This window comes from Mus caroli, unplaced genomic scaffold, assembly GCF_978045245.1.
Source record: "Mus caroli unplaced genomic scaffold, Mus_caroli_1 scaffold_17, whole genome shotgun sequence".
Taxonomy (NCBI): domain Eukaryota; kingdom Metazoa; phylum Chordata; class Mammalia; order Rodentia; family Muridae; genus Mus; species Mus caroli.
In genome coordinates, this window is record NW_028227272.1 from 36,205,482 (window position 1) to 36,213,270 (window position 7,789).

The window sequence follows — 7,789 nt, forward strand, 5'->3', positions numbered from 1 at the left end:
GTTGCCACCTGAGCTCAGCTGGGACCCAGCAGAAGTGTGGTGTGCCAGTGCCCAAAGCAAGAACTAAATGAGAAACAAAACCACTTCTGCAAGCTCAGACTTGGTTAGGAAGAGAGTAAAGATGGGAGATAGGCCCAACTCTAGGGGGAAATTTATTATTATTATTTCTATAAGCTCTGAAGAACAGAATTCCTTTTTCATTTAGAAGTCAGTGAAAACAACAACAACAACAACAAAAACCCTGAACAATAAATCGTTTGAGGGTTATAAATGTGTAAGTTTGACATCACGGCTCCACATAAACGTCCACAATATCTCGTCGTCCAGGTTTCCGCCTTGATTTGGATTTTTATCATTCACTTTCTCTTTTGTGTTCTTTTTTTTTTTTCCTTCTGAAATAGAGGTGGTAGACCTTATTTTTCTTTCAAGCCTTTTCTTTATAGTTTTTTTTTTTTTACAATTTTCTGCCATGAATTCAAATTCATGGGATGTGGGACCTGCCTGATGCATCTAGGTAATTAAAGGCGGGCCTTCCGGTTCCCAGCTCTGTCATCTGCTTCCTGGTCCTGGCCCAATGAGGGGCTCTTTACCACGTGATCTCACCTCCTGGCCCTCTGCACTGTGATGAACGGAGATCCTCCTGGAACCATGAGCCAGTGTGCCTTTCCTTCTGTAAGTTGCTCTGCCAGGCGCTTCTCCAGAGCGATGATCTAAGTAACGTTATGCATTGGTTGTGAAACACTGGCTGCTTCCCTTCCATTTTTCAAGTACGTTCTAGTGGTTTCCACACTTTCTTGCACATGAGAATCACTTGGGGCGGGGAGGGGTTTAAAAAAAAAGTCAAACCATCCAGGGTGTCCCCGACATCGGTTGAAATCTCTAGGGGGAGGGGTGTGAAGCAGCCTCTGGCGGCTTTGTTTTGTGAAGCTTTGTAGGTGATTCTAGTGTGCAGCCAAGTTTGAGAAACAATGTTATAGGCCAGTGGTTTTTCAACTTGAGCCGTGAATCAACATCACCTGGAGAGCTTGTAAAAACACAGAGGTTGGGTTCCACTGCCATGACTTCCTGGGTAAGTGACTTAAGAAGGGGATCAGGGATTTGTATTTCTGATATGTTCCCAGTTGATGCCAGTGGTCTGGGGGTTACATTGTGCGCTCCATTGTTCTCGAATTTCAGGGGTGCTGATACTATCAAAATGCTTGGGATGGAAAGGGAAGATTCAGTCATTAAGGAGACATTTGCATTACTTTGGAAAACTCAGGTGATACACCAGGGCTTGGAAAAAAATACCCACAACCATGTTCTTTTGTTCTTAAAACTATTTCAAAGTGACCGAAAATACATTTTGTTTCAGGTAGATTTAGCCCAGAGCTTGAATAGTCAGCCACGGTCCATTCCTTCTAGGTTAAAAGTGAGTTGTAAATGCAAATGGGGGAAACTCTGGGTCCGCTGCTTGTTACTTAACACAGGTGCTCACTGGTGGCTCAGCACTTCTCAGCATTCCCTGTTAGACCGGGAGGGGTGGAGGGTGAGGGGTGGAGGGAGGGAGGAGCGGAGTGGGTTGCAGGGGTGTGATGAGAGTCTGTTCTTTAGGGAAGACCTTAGCTTTTGCTTTATTGAGTTTATAACAGTTCCCGGTTCGGGCTGCTTCTTGTTTTGGCTTAGTGCAGTTATTTTTCCTTTTCTATTATAAATATTATCTGCACAACTCTCTTAGCTCTCCCAGTCCCATTTAAGTGTCATTAGGTTTCCCATTAGCAGCTACTGTTGATGGTTTCCTGCAGCGGCCTCAGCGTGAGCCTCCTTGCTCTGAATTTGATCTGGGGAAGAGCAAGAGAAGAGGAGGAAGTGTGGACTCTACTAATGTCTGCCTCCCAACTTGAAAACAGAAGCATTCTTCTGAAACCCAAGTCGTTTTTCTCCAGGGAAGCCGGCAGCAGGTGAAACAATTTGTGCATCTATTCCCACAGCCCCCAAATGGCAACTCCCATTTAATTTCTTTGCTGCTTTTTTTTTTTTTTGCATTTTTAAAATAAAAAACAAAAAACAAAACCTCCAGCTGTTCAAGTCGTCTTGTGCATCCCCCCCCCCTTCTGCTGGTTGCTAATATTTGATGGCTTCTGCTTTTCTTTCTGCCTACATCTCTGATTAGTTATGTGGCCTCAGGTGTCAAGTGCATGATGACCCTCGGCAACGTTAAGTGAGTTCGAGACAAGGGCACATTTCTTTTATTCAAGGTCGCCCTTTCTAAAGAAAAACAACCACCTCTTGTACTACATCCCTTACCATGTGTTATTTATTAAACACTATACTTAACAACACATATAATCAGGAAAATTGAAGCAAACAGGAAATCTAAATACAGTTAGAACTCTTGCTTGTTGAGTATTCATACTGATTAATGTTTGCCCATTTTAAAAAATTCTGCATTTTTAAGGGCTGTGGCTCAGTCAGCATGAAGACTTGGGTTCAGACCCTCAGCATCCATGTTAAAAGCTGTGCAAAGAAGTACATACTTATATCCCTGTGCCGGGGAGGCAGGAGGGTCGCTGGGGCTTACTGAGCAGCAAGAGACTGCTTAGAAATAAAAGGTAGAACATGATTAAGGTAGACACTCAGTGGTGTTGACTTCTGGCTTCCATACACTTTGTGTTAGAATCATGGTTCGAGTGGTCCGGACAGACCATACCAAATACAGTTCCATGTGGGGTTTATTGTGGGGGGAGGGGGACAAAGGTCAGAGGGGTCTGCCCTTTATTTGGATTGTGACATAGCCACCCGCAGGTAAAGGTGGGAGGTGAGCCAAATGGATTCTGGGAATGTATGGCGGTTGCCATGGCAATGTAGGTGTGTGTGTGTGTGTGTGTGTGTGTGTGTGTGTGGCAGGGGGAGGCCCTTGTGGCCTATGTGTGATGTCACTGGGTTTGCCAGTTCCTGATACCAACAATACACATTTGCCCATACGTGCTCATACACGTGCCATATACACACTGTGTATATGTACGTATATGTTCACACAAATATTTAAATAAGTGATGCTGTCACTTAGAATTTGTGGTATTAGAAGTCCCTTTCAATTTGTGCACATTAGTGGGCTGCTATTATTCTCAGTCCTTCTTTACCAAGAAAATGATCAGGCTTAACCTGTCCTCAATTACCTAACTGATGTCAGTTGGAAGACAAATTTGTAAGTGGTATTTCCTGAGATGCCCACCTCTCCTCTCTTGCCTCTTGGAAGAAAAGGGAAAAAAAAGTGCCTAATTACCCCACTGGCTCCATTTCCTGGCGCCGCATCACCATGATTGTGCTTTTCTGATTAGGAGAAAATTTGCTTTCTCTGACTGCTGCTTAGATTTAGCTCTCTGCCCTTTCCAGCCGAATAAGAGAGTCCTAATTTACACTGAATACATACGTTTAGTCATTACTACTAAATGTTAGCGAGTCTCTGAGAGGCTCCTGGAATGCACTTGTCTGGCTTAGCTCCCCCTGCTTCTCTGGGGCTTCAGCTCAGTTTAAGTCTACAATATGGCTTCAGGTAGAAATGAGGGCGGATTCCCCACCCCTGCCCCCCAGTTGGGGAGCGTGTTCTCTAGCCTCTGGGTCCTGTCTACTTGTGCTGAGGAGGAATCCCAGGAAGTGTCTGGACTTTGATAATAAGACCCAGGACATAGCCATGGTCAAAATGTGCTATTGGCTTGGCAAGTTGCTCCTCTGTTCAGGAGAGTGGTCTAAAAGCCTGCTGGAAAGCAAAGCAAACACAAGCAACACAACAGACAGTCTTAAACCTGGCTTCTACTCGCCTGGCTCTCTAGAATGATGGAGATAGTTCATTCCGGTCTTCACACGGGGCAGTGTCTGGGGTTGAAAGTATACTTGGGACTTCCTGCCCATAGGTGGCACCTCTCCTCAAGAATCCACTGCGTTCAGCTCACGGTGTTAGTGTCAACTGCATTGATTGTTGTAATAATATACATGTGTTAAGCATGATATAAATGGATGGGGTATTAATGCAAGGCACCTATGTCTCCTTGGAAAGATTTGGTTAACTGGTTGCTGAAAAAATTTAACTTAGAGATGGGCAAAGTATCTTCAAAAACTTTTAAAGAATGTATGTCTAGCAGATTTCCAAATTTAGGGTTTTTTTTCCTCAACAGAAATAAGACACTGCATTGGAGATGTGGTTGGGGCATGAAAGTTGACATGGAAGTACACCTGTGGACTCCTGGTGGAAGAAATGGCCTGGACTCTGCACCAACACAGTGATGTATAAGTGGGCAGTTGCAGGTATAAGCTCAAATAGAACATGAAGAAACTCTAACTTCCAGGTTCTATTGTACTCAGGTGACCTGGGCGTGCCTGCTCCTGGAGTCTCTGGAGGTGGCTCAAGCTCCAGTCTTCATCTGTGGACTTTGCCAGCCTTAGGGGTTGGGGGAATCGCATGCCCATGGTCTGGTGTTAATGGATTACCGTCTTGCGGTTTTTGGGAGCAGTACTTGTTTTGCATTTCTTCTTTGTTCTGAGTCTGTAAATGTGAAGTGTGCAGCTCAGGTTTCCTTAGTCTCATTATTTAAAAATGTCTGAGGCAAAGCATTTCTGTGTGTAGTATACTTGACTGAAGTGGAGAGAGGGAAGAACAAGATCAAGGTTTTTACACCATAGGGACAAAAAACATTTTGTAATTTGATATCCAGATATCTGTGTTTTTTAAAAGGCTCTGGCTCTTGGCTACAGGAAGAGGATTTGGCCATGAATCTCACACAGTGCCAGGGTCACATACCATCTGCTTACTTTCTTCTCATTCCAGTCATTTTTGTCTCTCCTTCTGTAATCTGTCTCTTTTTCCCAGTTCTGTTTATGGAGGAAGCAGAGCTTTCAGATCAGCCTTCCCTACTTCATTTCCTGGGAACTCTTGCTTTTGGGTGGGTCCACCCTCCCTGCTGAGCTCTATCTAGTTAGCAACACAGACATGGGGATGCGCAGGCAAGCTTGCATGTGTCCATGCATACACGCACGTGTCCATGCACACACCTCCCCAATAGGTTGATCACGTCCTAAGTACTAGAACACCCTTGAGAGTAAAAGTGGGCAGTGGTAGCATTTGTTTGTTTGTTTGTTTGTTTGTTTTTCTCAGCCAAAAGCCAAAAAACTATGATTGTTCTAGGTAAACTAGAAATTTGCCATTTTTCAAGTGATTTTGTTAGCCAGAGATAATTTTCTCCTTCAGAGGAGTTCTGGTGTTAGCTAATAAAACTTCTTCTTCTTTTTTTCTCTTTTCTCACTTCATTACATGTACTTCCAAATTTGGTAAACCCAGCCAATTCTTTGCCTCATTAGGGGAGTATGTCATTAACTGAAATGAAGTGTGCTATTTCCCCCAGTTGCCATGAAAAAAAAAAATCTTCACTCTCTCCACGCTCAATCTTCCTATCTTTGAAATAGAGAGCACTCTCTTTGGCTGAGGCTCTTGAGTAAAAGGGCAGCTAACTTAGAGAAATGCAGGGTTCCTTGTGACCATGGTTTATTTTGAGGTGGTTGATTAAGAAGCAGGGAATGGTATGGAGTTACATCAGCGCCAGTCTGTCTTTGGGACTGGAGTCTGGGAACCACCTATTGGATGCCCTTTCATTTCTGCTCCCTGACTCTGAACCTTGTTCTTTGAAATAATCCACCAGCAATCCTGGATCCTGACCTTCAGCCTCCTTATTATTTCTGTCTTGGACCTCTACTCCGCAAATTCATCCAATCACCCTGAATTGTACGTCGTTGAGCTAGGTTATTGTGATGCTGATAAATGAGAACTAAATTGAAGCCATCAGTCTCATTTTCCTTTCTCACCTTATTTCCAGATGTGGAAGTTAATGGGCTGGGATTGGCTGCTAACACGGAGTCTCATCAAAGACCATTTTCCCTAAGGGCATTAGCTGCAATTTATTGATTGGGTGGAGGCCTGAGGCACTTTGGGTACAGAATAGTATTATGGTCTAAGGAAATCGGTTGGAGCTGAAATCTAAGTCTGCCACCAAATTGAACAGGAACATTGTGACTTTAGATTCAAAAGCCAGGTAGGTTGATAAGCTGGCCACTTTTCAAGTCTCACCTCGTTAGAAAGAAGTAGGTAACTCTTTCTTTCCTCAGAGAGCAGATATTTAGGACCTATTTTCTGTGTACTGAAGTCTGTGTTCTTCCTTAGCTCTCAGGGAAGGCTACACTACTTGAGTTGACTGCACCCACTCTCTCTCTCTCTCTCTCTCTCTCTCTCTCTCTCTCTCTCTCTCTCTCTCTCTCTCTCTCTCTCTCTCTCGTTCCTCTGCCATTTTGAGTTTGTTCCATTCAGGCTTCGCATCTCAGACAGATGCTGACTCATGCAAAGCCTGTTCTTTTAAAGATCACCAGTGTCCTCCCTCCCCATGACTAAAGGCCAAAGTCAGGTTTCACCTCTCATTTCTACAGTTCCACCTGAGCATGGCGTGGCCTCTGTCTCCCAGCTCTGAAGAGGTTTCTCCACTAAGTTTCCAAAACGTTATTCTCTTCTGTTTTCTTCACATACTGGGGACTGCTCTGCCTCTGTGCATAGACCTAGGCATCCTGATCTGGATGTCTGAATACAAGGTTCCCACAGTTTTAATGGGCACATGCTTTGCAGAGTCCATTTCAATTCTTATGCACCCAGTGTTGCAGATTTAAATACTCTTTATCAGCTGAAGGAATCCCTCGCATGCCTATTTCTGACTTGAAAATCTCTCATGTGCATAACTGTCTGCTTACTTAATTCCCTGTTTGAGATGTGTTGAAAAATCAGTATTGCTTTTAACTTTGGAGAACCTATGTATCCTGAATCTGGCCATGTCTTGGCATTTGTTCTATCTCTGTGGTCCCAGTCCCTATCCTTCTTTACCTGCTCCACTGCAGTGCCTTTCCTGGACATATGTGTTGGTCCTGGAGCCTACAAGGTCGCTTCCAATGGCAGCCAGGCTGTATAGCTTTTCAAAACCAAAGTCAAGCTGTGTGACTCTTCTGCTCAAAACCTTAAATGGATCTATATATCACTCAGAGTCACAGCTTGAATCCTCACCAAGTTCTATAAAGCTCTTCACAAGTGTTTCTGAGCTAATATCCCAATAGCCTCCTTTCTGGCTCACATTGGCTTCCAGGATTCCAGACATATTTTTTGGTTCAGAGATTTGCTCATGGCTGCTTTCTACATGGAGCTCTCTTTAGACACGTGCATGGGCAGTTTTTTTTTTTTTTTTCATATCCACACTCAGATGTCACCTTAGTAAGTCATTACAGTGATGATATTTTAAATTAAGAAGTTCACTACTCAGAGCCTCCCATCCCCCACTCCTTTCCTGCTATATACAGTATAGCAGGACTTTCTTGGATCCACCAATGATATAAAAATGACACAGAGTCTTATTAATATTTTAACGCTTAGGCTTTAGCTGGGCACGCTTCTGATTATTCTATCCTGTCTAATCCTCACCTAACGTCCTGCCACGTGGCCAAGTCTATACATCTCTGCTCCGCTCTGGTCTGTCTGTCCACCTCTGAATTCACTGGTGAATCTCTTGCCTCTCCTTTCATCTCCCAGAGGCCCTCTCTCTGTCCAGAAGATCTGCCTTCTACTTTCTCTAAGCTATTGGCTCTCAGATCTTTATTATAAATAATTAGATACAATTCTAGATTGCCTTAGGCAGGTAAAGAAGAATGAATATTTACAAAATGTGAGACCGGTGATAGGCCATTAGTCTCTGCTGGTATAGAGTTAACAATTGAGTATACAGAGATG

At 43.7% G+C, this 7,789-nt stretch overlaps 1 long non-coding RNA gene across 2 annotated transcripts; it reads left to right on the forward strand.

Annotated features, from left to right (window-relative positions):
* The first annotated feature begins 581 nt into the window (after positions 1 to 581).
* Positions 582 to 7,249, forward strand: LOC147000641 (uncharacterized). 2 transcript variants are annotated; one of them, XR_015045747.1, is made up of 5 exons: positions 582 to 1,069; positions 1,177 to 1,261; positions 1,355 to 1,411; positions 1,785 to 1,940; positions 4,155 to 7,249. It is a non-coding gene; the product is annotated as an uncharacterized LOC147000641 (long non-coding RNA). The 2 variants fall into 2 exon arrangements; XR_015045746.1 differs by having other exon boundaries at positions 582 to 1,261.
* Positions 7,250 to 7,789: the final 540 nt, after the last annotated feature.